Source organism: Gymnoscopelus braueri, assembly GCF_963280865.1.
Source record: "Gymnoscopelus braueri genome assembly, chromosome: 24".
NCBI lineage: Eukaryota > Metazoa > Chordata > Actinopteri > Myctophiformes > Myctophidae > Gymnoscopelus > Gymnoscopelus braueri.
In genome coordinates this window covers 28,684,359-28,696,226 of record NC_137626.1, presented here as the reverse complement: position 1 = coordinate 28,696,226, position 11,868 = coordinate 28,684,359, and positions in this window count along the sequence as shown.

The window sequence follows — 11,868 nt, the reverse complement described above, 5'->3', positions numbered from 1 at the left end:
AGTAACTAGTAGTAACTAAACTAAGTAAAGGTATAATCTTTGCCTCTAAGGTGTAGTGGAGTAGAAGTAAAAGTACTGAAAATTGGAAATACTCCAATAAAGGAAAAAAAATACCTCAAAATTGTACTTAAGTACGGTACTTAAGTAGATGTATTTAGTTTTGTTTAATGATGTGCGCGCTGTCAGGAGAGAGTGTTGCACGCGTGGATCACGTGACACGCACGCAAGCAGCTGGCGGAAAGCCCGTCAACCAATCAAAAGGCCGCAAGTCTGTGGACGTTAACGCGCTACGTCACAGGCAGTGCGTGCAGCCCGCGAGGTATAAAAGCTTTGGGTCCCGACGGTTGACGGTTCAGAAGACGCACCTCACCTCCACAGCTGCTACCTACCGGAGCCACGGACCAAGGAGACGGCCGTTGCTGAACTTTTTTACGGAGGATATATTCAAACTGCGGTTCTCCATACTCGTTTAGCCGGTTGGGGTTACCCAGCTCCAAGCTGGGTAACTTTATGGAGGATATTATATCCAAACTTCGTAGGAGGATGAACGACTCCTTTAGCCGGCAGACGACGCTCAACGCTGGGTAAGTGCGAGGGCTAGTGAGTGAGTGGAAGGTGTACATTTGGTTACACCATTTCAGGTTAATTACAGTATGATTAAGTTTGGCCATGTTTTTTTGTGGAAACAGTTTTTATTTTATTTATCTTTGGTGTCATTTGTAGCTGTCGTTGTAGCCATGGGTCACACGATGGTCGTGTCGTGTGTGTGTCACAGTCATGTCAGTGCTAACTGTCGTTGCTAAAGTTAGCAAGCTTCGGGAAAAGTGTGGGTGAGAGATTGTCGGTTGGCAGTTGGCACCGTGGTTGGCACGCTCGGTGCGCCCCTGGCATTTTTTAAATTCACGACGTTAGAAGGCCTGTCAACGGTGTTGCCATGTCGGCTTATTATAAGCGACGTTGGGCTTGTTTTTCCGTAAAGTTGCTTTTTTTTTTAAAGTGTTAAGTTTGTACATGTTTTTTTTAAATCTTGATAAAATGTGTAGCTGTCGTTGTAGCCATGGCGAACACGACGGTCGTGTGTCACAGTCATGTCAGTGCTAACTGTCGTTGCTAAAGTTAGCAAGCTTCGGTAAAAGTGTAGCTTTAGTTTACTGTAATACAGTAAACGTTGTGATGTTGACCAGCCTATTTTCAAACGAAAACAAACCACCGAAACCTTGAAATCAAGTGACAATCAACAAACATTTATTTAAACATATTACTTGATAACGCCTGCCAGTTGTAATTATTTTCGTGAGAGATTGTCGGTTGGCAGTTGGCAGCACCGTGGTTGGCACGCTCAGTGCGCCTGGCATTTTTTAAATTCACAACGTTAGGACTGTCAACGGTGTTGCCATGTCGGCTTATTATAAGCGACGTTGGGCTTGTTTTTCCGTCAAGTTGCTTGTAAAAATTGCGGGTTGCGGTTGTTAAGTTTGTACATGTTTTTTTTTATCTTGATAAAATTTGTAGCTGTTGTTGTAGCCATGGTTCACACGACGGTCGTGTGTCACAGTTGTATCAGTGCTGCTAACTGTCGTTGCTAAAGTTAGCAAGCTTCGGTAAAAGTGCAGCTTTCGTTTACTGTATTTCAGTATTTGTGATGTTGACCAGCCTATTTTCAAACGAAAACAAACCACCGAAACCTTGAAATCAAATGATAACAAACGTTGATTTAAACATATTACTTGATAACGCCTGCCAGTTGTAATTATTTACGTGAGAGATTGTCGGTTGGCAGTTGGCACCGTGGTTGGCACGCTCATGAGTGCGTCTGGCATTTTTTAAATTCACAACGTTAAAAGGCCTGTCAACGGTTTTGACATGTCGGCTTATTATAAGCGACGTTGGGCTTGTTTGTGAAAATTGCGGGTTGCGGTTTTTTTGGGCTTGTTTATTTTGTGTACTTGCTTATTTAGGCTTGCTTCCTACATTTTAAATTATTATTTAAACCAGAGGTTCTCAAATATTTTCATGAAAATGTTTTGCTCCCACTGCCTTTTTGGGCTTGTTTACTAATGTTGTTTAAACCAGTGGTTCTCAACCATTTTCACGTCAGGGACCCCCAGATGAATATGTGTTTGTCTACGGACCCCCATCTGAAAATATTTTGTGCCAGGGAGTGGGACCCCACTCAAGATGTGTGTTATTTTTTTTTTCGAAATTACTTTATTTCCCCCACGATTTATTTTGTTGAAAATATAGCATTTTTGTTGTTGTTGAAAATAGAATATCTACAAGCTCAACGCATTGTGAACTTGTAGATCTGCTATTTTCAAATAGCCGTAGCCTAGTCGTTGCTTCTTTTGGACTTGTTTTCATAGACCTGATTGCTTGTTTCTCTCGCAAGAGCTGGCAACACTGAGTGAGTGAATTATAGAGCTTTCTTACGGGAGATAGAGTGAGAGAAAATAGGGCACAGTTTGTTGTTGTTGCATTTAGTTTTTTTTTTACCTCATAATGTAGCTCTGGTCAAGAGCTACTCATAATGTAAAGGATGGTGCACTAACTGTTTTGCATTTAAACAATAAAAAAAACACGGTATCCCGACCGATTTGTTTAATCATGTGTAAACGGGTTGTAATGTGTAAACGTTGTTGTATCAAGCTGTGTTTAATTGTAATGCATGAGGCAAAATGCGGGCCCAAGGGGGGGGGGGGGGGGTGTGTGTGTGTGTGTGTGTGTGTGTGTGTGTGTGTGTGTGTGTGTGTGTACTCTTTGTGTAGGCTTGTTGTATGCTCTTGACCTGTGGGGTCAGGACCCACAGGATTTTTGAGGGGTCCCCAAATGACAGTAAAGTGGCAATTTATTTTCTTTACTTTTAAGACCTTTTTAATTCCTTAAAAAAAGTGAAATAAAAAAAGATAATTACTGCATCAAAAGTCATCAACAAACTATACTATAAAAACTGCTCAAACATTGGCCAAATTGTCAAATAATATAAGAAAGACGATTTCTGTATCTGTGGAACCGAGTCAAACTGTAATGCTTCAACTCCTACAATTCTAAGTGCTTGTCAGGGTGGGGGGTCCCCAGTTCAAATATTATTTTGGGGGTCACAGCCTGAAAAGGTTGAGAACCACTGGGCTACATGTAGGCTATGTGTGGTAATTTGTAAAAGAAAATAAATGACCGTTGGTTGAAAGTAGGCCTATGTTCAGAAATGTGTATTTGGTAGATAATTTCACTGTTGTGCATCTTGGCAATAACCTTTTATACAAAGATGGAAAGCTTTTTTATTTACCTTTTTAAATGATGTCCCAGGCCATTTGTAAGGAACATGATTTTGTGGGATGAGCAGCAGCTGAAGTAAAGAATTTGACAAATGGGGCAACATTTAAAAGGGACATAAACAGACTTTACAATGGTATTAAAGTTAATGCCAACTGCCAAGAACTTGAAATTGTTACATTTAGAGAAATAGTCAACCAAACACATTTCTGAACTATGTTTATGGCTCTGGCCGGGACCCAAAAAATCTCACAGCGTGTCACGACACGTTATGAGGTTGTAGATCTGCTATTTTCACAATTTCTTACGTTTATCCTTTTGAAAAAGCTTTTGTATTGTAAAAGATTTTTGACAATCGTTTGAAATAATGTTTTTTTTTCCCCTGCTCCCAGCAGGGCAGGAAAGTACTGGCGAGGGCTGTATGGAGGATGGAGATGACTGGAGACGCCACTAGAAGGCTTGCCCGTGGACTGACAGAGAGAGGTGGGCATCTCTATGCATGGGTTTCAAAGTTTGACCCTGACCATCGCTTACACAACTGATGAAGTCAAGTAGAAGACGACTCAAGGTAGGAACCTTTTTTTCTTTGCTGCTGCTGCTGCTTGTGTTGTATGCTGTGTACTTATGTGATTCAAGCTGTTGCTCTATTACTGGCATATTGAGACCCAATGACTGGGTGGTTCAGTGGCTGTTTCTGGCTGTGGAATTGAAGACTGATGTGAATCTACAGTGTGTGCCGTGTTGTTTACACTGTTGAAGGTAGTGAGTTGTGGTTCTTGGTCACTTAAATTCGTTTTCTATTTCCTTTAAAGTTCAAGCTAGAGGTTGTGGGCTCTGACATAACAGCCCTCAATTTCAAATATTGGCTGCTGTTGAAGGTAGTGAGTTGTTACAGGGTGAATGTATTGTTTCATACTAGAAAAAACATCACCCATAGGGCGTTTGGCCTAAGGTTGGGCGATTGGACGAATATATCGTCAGTCGGCGGTTGGATGATGATTCAACAATCGTTGAATGTTTTTATTAGGCAATTGTTTTGGACGATATTTGTCCTTTTATTTTGTAAAGCTGTCCTGGGCATGACATTAAACTGCATCCGACAGTGGGGGACCTACAAGAGGGGACAAAATGAGTGTACCCGAAACCACTGTTGTGGTATGGCGTCTCAAATCAGCCTCCTAGTAAGGCTGCGAAGATGAAGAGGGACAAAAAGGAAACAAGGAGATGAAGATGAAGAGAAGTAGATGAAGAGAAGAAGAAGAAGTATGACGTCTCAAATCGGCCTCCGAGGCAGGTGGCGATATGGCGTCTCAAATCGGCTTTTGAGTCAGGTGGTGGTGTGACTTCTCAAATCGATTTCTGAGTCAGGTTGCGGTATGGCGTCTCAAATCAGCCTCCTAGTAAGGCTGCGAAGATGAAGAGGGACAAACTGAAGAGAATACAAAGATGAAGGGGCGGCAGTGGCTCTGGGGTAGAGTGGCCGGTAGAGCGGCCAGTTCGATCCCGGGCTCCCCCAGAGTTAGTGTCGAAGTGTCCTTGAGCAAGACGCTGAACCCCTAATTGCTCCCGATGAGCATGTTGGTGCCTTGCATGGTTTCCTCCGCCATCGTTGTGTGAATGTGTGTCTGAACATTCACCCAATCTTTGTAAAGCGCTTTGGATAAAGCGCTTTATAAATGTACCGTTTACCATGAAGAGGAGGTTGTATAGGTGCTTGTTTTTTACGTAAGTATAAACTTGGTAGTGGGTAAGTATGAAAACATTTCCCCTTTCCTTACAGGTCCTGTATCATTACTGATGATCCTTCCCAGTGCATCCAGGAGCTGTTTCCTACATAATATTGTAAATGTTCATTTATTTTGTATGGTTTTTAATCCGTATCATAGTTTTTTTGCTTTACTGAATATATCTGTGTTGTAAATGTTCATTTATTTTCCTTGTCTTATTTTTTATATCTTAATTGTGTTTTTTTTACTGATTTAATCCGTATTGTAAAGCTGTCCTGGGTATGACATTAAACTGCATCCGACAGTGGGGGACCTACAAGAGGGGACAAAATGAGTGTACCCGAAACCACTGTTATGGTATGGCGTCTCAAATCAGCCTCCTAGTAAGGCTGCAAAGATGAAGAGGTACAAAAAGGAAACAAGGAGCTGAAGATGAAGAGAAGAAGAAGATGTATGACGTCTCAAATCGGCCTCTGAGTCAAGTGGCGATATGGCGTCTCAAATCGGCCTCTGAGTCAAGTGGCGATATGGCGTCTCAAATCGGCTTTTGAGTCAGGTAGCAGTGTGGCTTCTCCAATCGATTTCTGAGTCAGGTTGCGGTATGGCGTCTGAAATCAGCCTCCTAGTAAGGCTGCGAAGATGAAGAGGGACAAACTGAAGAGAATACAAAGATGAAGGGGCGGCAGTGGCTCTGGGGTAGAGTGGCCGGTAGAGCGGCCAGTTCGATCCCGGGCTCCCCCAGAGTTAGTGTCGAAGTGTCCTTGAGCAAGACGCTGAACCCCTAATTGCTCCCGATGAGCATGTTGGTGCCTTGCATGGTTTCCTCCGCCATCGTTGTGTGAATGTGTGTGTGAACATTCACCCAATCTTTGTAAAGCGCTTTGGATAAAAGCGCTTTATAAATGTACCGTTTACCATGAAGAGGAGGTTGTATAGGTGCTTGTTTTTTACGTAAGTATAAACTTGGTAGTGGGTAAGTATGAAAACATTTCCCCTTTCCTTACAGGTCCTGTATCATTACTGATGATCCTTCCCAGTGCATCCAGGAGCTGTTTCCTACATAATATTGTAAATGTTCATTTATTTTGTATGGTTTTTAATCCGTATCATAGTTTTTTTGCTTTACTGAATATATCTGTGTTGTAAATGTTCATTTATTTTCCTTGTCTTATTTTTTATATCTTAATTGTGTTTTTTTTTACTGATTTAATCCGTATTGTAAAGCTGTCCTGGGTATGACATTAAACTGCATCCGACAGTGGGGGACCTACAAGAGGGGACAAAATGAGTGTACCCGAAACCACTGTTATGGTATGGCGTCTCAAATCAGCCTCCTAGTAAGGCTGCGAAGATGAAGAGGTACAAAAAGGAAACAAGGAGATGAAGATGAAGATGCTGCTGCTGCTGCTTGTGTTGTATGCTGTGTACTTATGTGATTCAAGCTGTTGCTCTATTACTTTCATATTGAGACCCAATGACTGGGTGGTTCAGTGGCTGTTTCTGGCTGTGGAATTGAAGACTGACGTGAATCTACAGTGTGTGCCGTGTTGTTTCCACTGTTGAAGGTAGTGAGTTGTGGTTCTTGGTCACTTAAATTAGTTTTCTATTTCCTTTAAAGTTCAAGCTAGAGGTTGTGGGCTCTGACATAACAGCCCTCAATTTCAAATATTGGCTGCTGTTGAAGGTAGTGAGTTGTTACAGGGTGAATGTATTGTTTCATACTAGAAAAAACATCACCCATAGGGCGTTTGGACGAATATATCGTCAGTCGGCGATTGGATGATGATTCAACAATCGTTGAATGTTTTTATTAGGCAATTGTTTTGGACGATATTTGTCCTTTTATTTTGTAAAGCTGTCCTGGGCATGACATTAAACTGCATCCGACAGTGGGGGACCTACAAGAGGGGACAAAATGTACCCGAAACCACTGTTGTGGTATGGCGTCTCAAATCAGCCTCCTAGTAAGGCTGCGAAGATGAAGAGGGACAAAAGGGAAACAAGGAGATGAAGATGAAGAGAAGTAGTTTAAGATGAAGAGAAGAAGAAGATGTATGACGTCTCAAATCGGCCTCTGAGTCAAGTGGCGATATGGCGTCTCAAATCGGCTTTTCAGTCAGGTAGCGGTGTGGCTTCTCCAATCGATTTCTTAGTCAGGTTGCGGTATGGCGTCTGAAATCAGCCTCCTAGTAAGGCTGCGAAGATGAAGAGGGACAAACTGAAGAGAATACAAAGATGAAGGGGCGGCAGTGGCTCTGGGGTAGAGTGGCCGGTAGAGCGGCCAGTTCGATCCCGGGCTCCCCCAGAGTTAGTGTCGAAGTGTCCTTGAGCAAGACGCTGAACCCCTAATTGCTCCCGATGAGCATGTTGGTGCCTTGCATGGTTTCCTCCGCCATCGTTGTGTGAATGTGTTTGTGAACATTCACCCAATCTTTGTAAAGCGCTTTGGATAAAAGCGCTATATAAATGTACCGTTTACCATGAAGAGGAGGTTGTATAGGTGCTTGTTTTTTACGTAAGTATAAACTTGGTAGTGGGTAAGTATGAAAACATTTCCCCTTTCCTTACAGGTCCTGTATCATCACTGATGATCCTTCCCAGTGCATCCAGGAGCTGTTTCCTACATAATATTGTAAATGTTCATTTATTTTGTATGGTTTTTAATCCGTATCATAGTTTTTTTGCTTTACTGAATATATCTGTGTTGTAAATGTTCATTTATTTTCCTTGTCTTATTTTTTATATCTTAATTGTGTTTTTTGTACTGATTTAATACGTATTGTAAAGCTGTCCTGGGCATGACATTAAACTGCATCCGACAGTGGGGGACCTACAAGAGGGGACAAAATGAGTGTACCCGAAACCACTGTTGTGGTATGGCGTCTCAAATCAGCCTCCTAGTAAGGCTGCGAAGATGAAGAGGGACAAAAAGGAAACAAGGAGATGAAGATGTATAACGTCTCAAATCGGCCTCTGAGTCAAGTGGCGATATGGCGTCTCAAATCGGCCTCTGAGTCAAGTGGCGATATGGCGTCTCAAATCGGCTTTTGAGTCAGGTAGCGGTGTGGCTTCTCCAATCGATTTCTTAGTCAGGTTGCGGTATGGCGTCTGAAATCAGCCTCCTAGTAAGGCTGCGAAGATGAAGAGGGACAAACTGAAGAGAATACAAAGATGAAGGGGCGGCAGTGGCTCTGGGGTAGAGTGGCCGGTAGAGCGGCCAGTTCGATCCCGGGCTCCCCCAGAGTTAGTGTCGAAGTGTCCTTGAGCAAGACGCTGAACCCCTAATTGCTCCCGATGAGCATGTTGGTGCCTTGCATGGTTTCCTCCGCCATCGTTGTGTGAATGTGTTTGTGAACATTCACCCAATCTTTGTAAAGCGCTTTGGATAAAAGCGCTATATAAATGTACCGTTTACCATGAAGAGGAGGTTGTATAGGTGCTTGTTTTTTACGTAAGTATAAACTTGGTAGTGGGTAAGTATGAAAACATTTCCCCTTTCCTTACAGGTCCTGTATCATCACTGATGATCCTTCCCAGTGCATCCAGGAGCTGTTTCCTACATAATATTGTAAATGTTCATTTATTTTGTATGGTTTTTAATCCGTATCATAGTTTTTTTGCTTTACTGAATATATCTGTGTTGTAAATGTTCATTTATTTTCCTTGTCTTATTTTTTATATCTTAATTGTGTTTTTTGTACTGATTTAATACGTATTGTAAAGCTGTCCTGGGCATGACATTAAACTGCATCCGACAGTGGGGGACCTACAAGAGGGGACAAAATGAGTGTACCCGAAACCACTGTTGTGGTATGGCGTCTCAAATCAGCCTCCTAGTAAGGCTGCGAAGATGAAGAGGGACAAAAAGGAAACAAGGAGATGAAGATGAAGAGAAGTAGTTGAAGATGAAGAGAAGAAGAAGAAGTATGACGTCTCAAATCGGCCTCTGAGTCAAGTGGCGATATGGCGTCTCAAATCGGCCTCTGAGTCAAGTGGCGATATGGCGTCTCAAATCGGCCTCTGAGTCAAGTGGCGATATGGCGTCTCAAATCGGCTTTTGAGTCAGGTAGCAGTGTGGCTTCTCCAATCGATTTCTGAGTCAGGTTGCGGTATGGCGTCTGAAATCAGCCTCCTAGTAAGGCTGCGAAGATGAAGAGGGACAAACTGAAGAGAATACAAAGATGAAGGGGCGGCAGTGGCTCTGGGGTAGAGTGGCCGGTAGAGCGGCCAGTTCGATCCCGGGCTCCCCCAGAGTTAGTGTCGAAGTGTCCTTGAGCAAGACGCTGAACCCCTAATTGCTCCCGATGAGCATGTTGGTGCCTTGCATGGTTTCCTCCGCCATCGTTGTGTGAATGTGTGTGTGAACATTCACCCAATCTTTGTAAAGCGCTTTGGATAAAAGCGCTTTATAAATGTACCGTTTACCATGAAGAGGAGGTTGTATGCGTGCTTGTTTTTTACGTAAGTATAAACTTGGTAGTGGGTAAGTATGAAAACATTTCCCCTTTCCTTACAGGTCCTGTATCATTACTGATGATCCTTCCCAGTGCATCCAGGAGCTGTTTCCTACATAATATTGTAAATGTTCATTTATTTTGTATGGTTTTTAATCCGTATCATAGTTTTTTTGCTTTACTGAATATATCTGTGTTGTAAATGTTCATTTATTTTCCTTGTCTTATTTTTTATATCTTAATTGTGTTTTTTTTTACTGATTTAATCCGTATTGTAAAGATGTCTTGGGTATGACATTAAACTGCATCCGACAGTGGGGGACCTACAAGAGGGGACAAAATGAGTGTACCCGAAACCACTGTTATGGTATGGCGTCTCAAATCAGCCTCCTAGTAAGGCTGCGAAGATGAAGAGGTACAAAAAGGAAACAAGGAGATGAAGAGAAGAAGAAGATGTATAACGTCTCAAATCGGCCTCTGAGTCAAGTGGCGATATGGCGTCTCAAATCGGCCTCTGAGTCAAGTGGCGATATGGCGTCTCAAATCGGCTTTTGAGTCAGGTAGCAGTGTGGCTTCTCCAATCGATTTCTGAGTCAGGTTGCGGTATGGCGTCTGAAATCAGCCTCCTAGTAAGGCTGCAAAGATGAAGAGGGAAAAACTGAAGAGAATACAAAGATGAAGGGGCGGCAGTGACTCTTGGGTAGAGTGGCCGGTAGAGCGGCCAGTTCGATCCCGGGCTCCCCCAGAGTTAGTGTCGAAGTGTCCTTGAGCAAGACGCTGAACCCCTAATTGCTCCCGATGAGCATGTTGGTGTCTTGCATGGTTTCCTCCGCCATCGTTGTGTGAATGTGTGTGTGAACATTCACCCAATCTTTGTAAAGCGCTTTGGATAAAAGCGCTATATAAATGTACCGTTTACCATGAAGAGGAGCTTGTAGATCTGCTATTTTCACAATTTCTTAGGTTTATTTTTTTGAAAAAGCTTTTGTATTGTAAAAGATCTTTGACAATCGTTTAAAATAATGTTTTTTTCCCCTGCTCCCCTGCAGGAAAGTACTGGCGAGGGCTGTATGGAGGATGGAGATGACTGGAGACGTGGCTTGCCCGTGGACGGACTAGAGAGAGGTGGGCATCTCTATGCATGGGTTTCAAAGTTTGACCTTGACCATCACTTACACAACTGATGAAGTCAAGTAGAAGACGACTCAAGGTAGGAACCTTTTTTTCTTTGCTGCTGCTGCTGCTTGTGTTGTATGCTGTGTACTTATGTGATTCAAGCTGTTGCTCTATTACTGGCATATTGAGACCCAATGACTGGGTGGTTCAGTGGCTGTTTCTGGCTGTGGAATTGAAGACTGACGTGAATCTACAGTGTGTGCCGTGTTGTTTCCACTGTTGAAGGTAGTGAGTTGTGGTTCTTGGTCACTTAAATTAGTTTTCTATTTCCTTTAAAGTTCAAGCTAGAGGTTGTGGGCTGTGACATAACAGCCCTCAATTTCAAATATTGGCTGCTGTTGAAGGTAGTGAGTTGTTACAGGGTGAATGTATTGTTTCATACTAGAAAAAACATCACCCATAGGGCGTTTGGACGAATATATCGTCAGTCGGCGATTGGATGATGATTCAACAATCGTTGAATGTTTTTATTAGGCAATTGTTTTGGACGATATTTGTCCTTTTATTTTGTAAAGCTGTCCTGGGCATGACATTAAACTGCATCCGACAGTGGGGGACCTACAAGAGGGGACAAAATGGGTGTACCCGAAACCACTGTTGTGGTATGGCGTCTCAAATCAGCCTCCTAGTAAGGCTGCGAAGATGAAGAGGGACAAAAGGGAAACAAGGAGATGAAGATGAAGAGAAGTAGTTTAAGATGAAGAGAAGAAGAAGATGTATGACGTCTCAAATCGGCCTCTGAGTCAAGTGGCGATATGGCATCTCAAATCGGCTTTTCAGTCAGGTAGCGGTGTGGCTTCTCCAATCGATTTCTTAGTCAGGTTGCGGTATGGCGTCTGAAATCAGCCTCCTAGTAAGGCTGCGAAGATGAAGAGGGACAAACTGAAGAGAATACAAAGATGAAGGGGCGGCAGTGGCTCTGGGGTAGAGTGGCCGGTAGAGCGGCCAGTTCGATCCCGGGCTCCCCCAGAGTTAGTGTCGAAGTGTCCTTGAGCAAGACGCTGAACCCCTAATTGCTCCCGATGAGCATGTTGGTGCCTTGCATGGTTTCCTCCGCCATCGTTGTGTGAATGTGTTTGTGAACATTCACCCAATCTTTGTAAAGCGCTTTGGATAAAAGCGCTATATAAATGTACCGTTTACCATGAAGAGGAGGTTGTATAGGTGCTTGTTTTTTACGTAAGTATAAACTTGGTAGTGGGTAAGTATGAAAACATTTCCCCTTTCCTTACAGGTCCTGT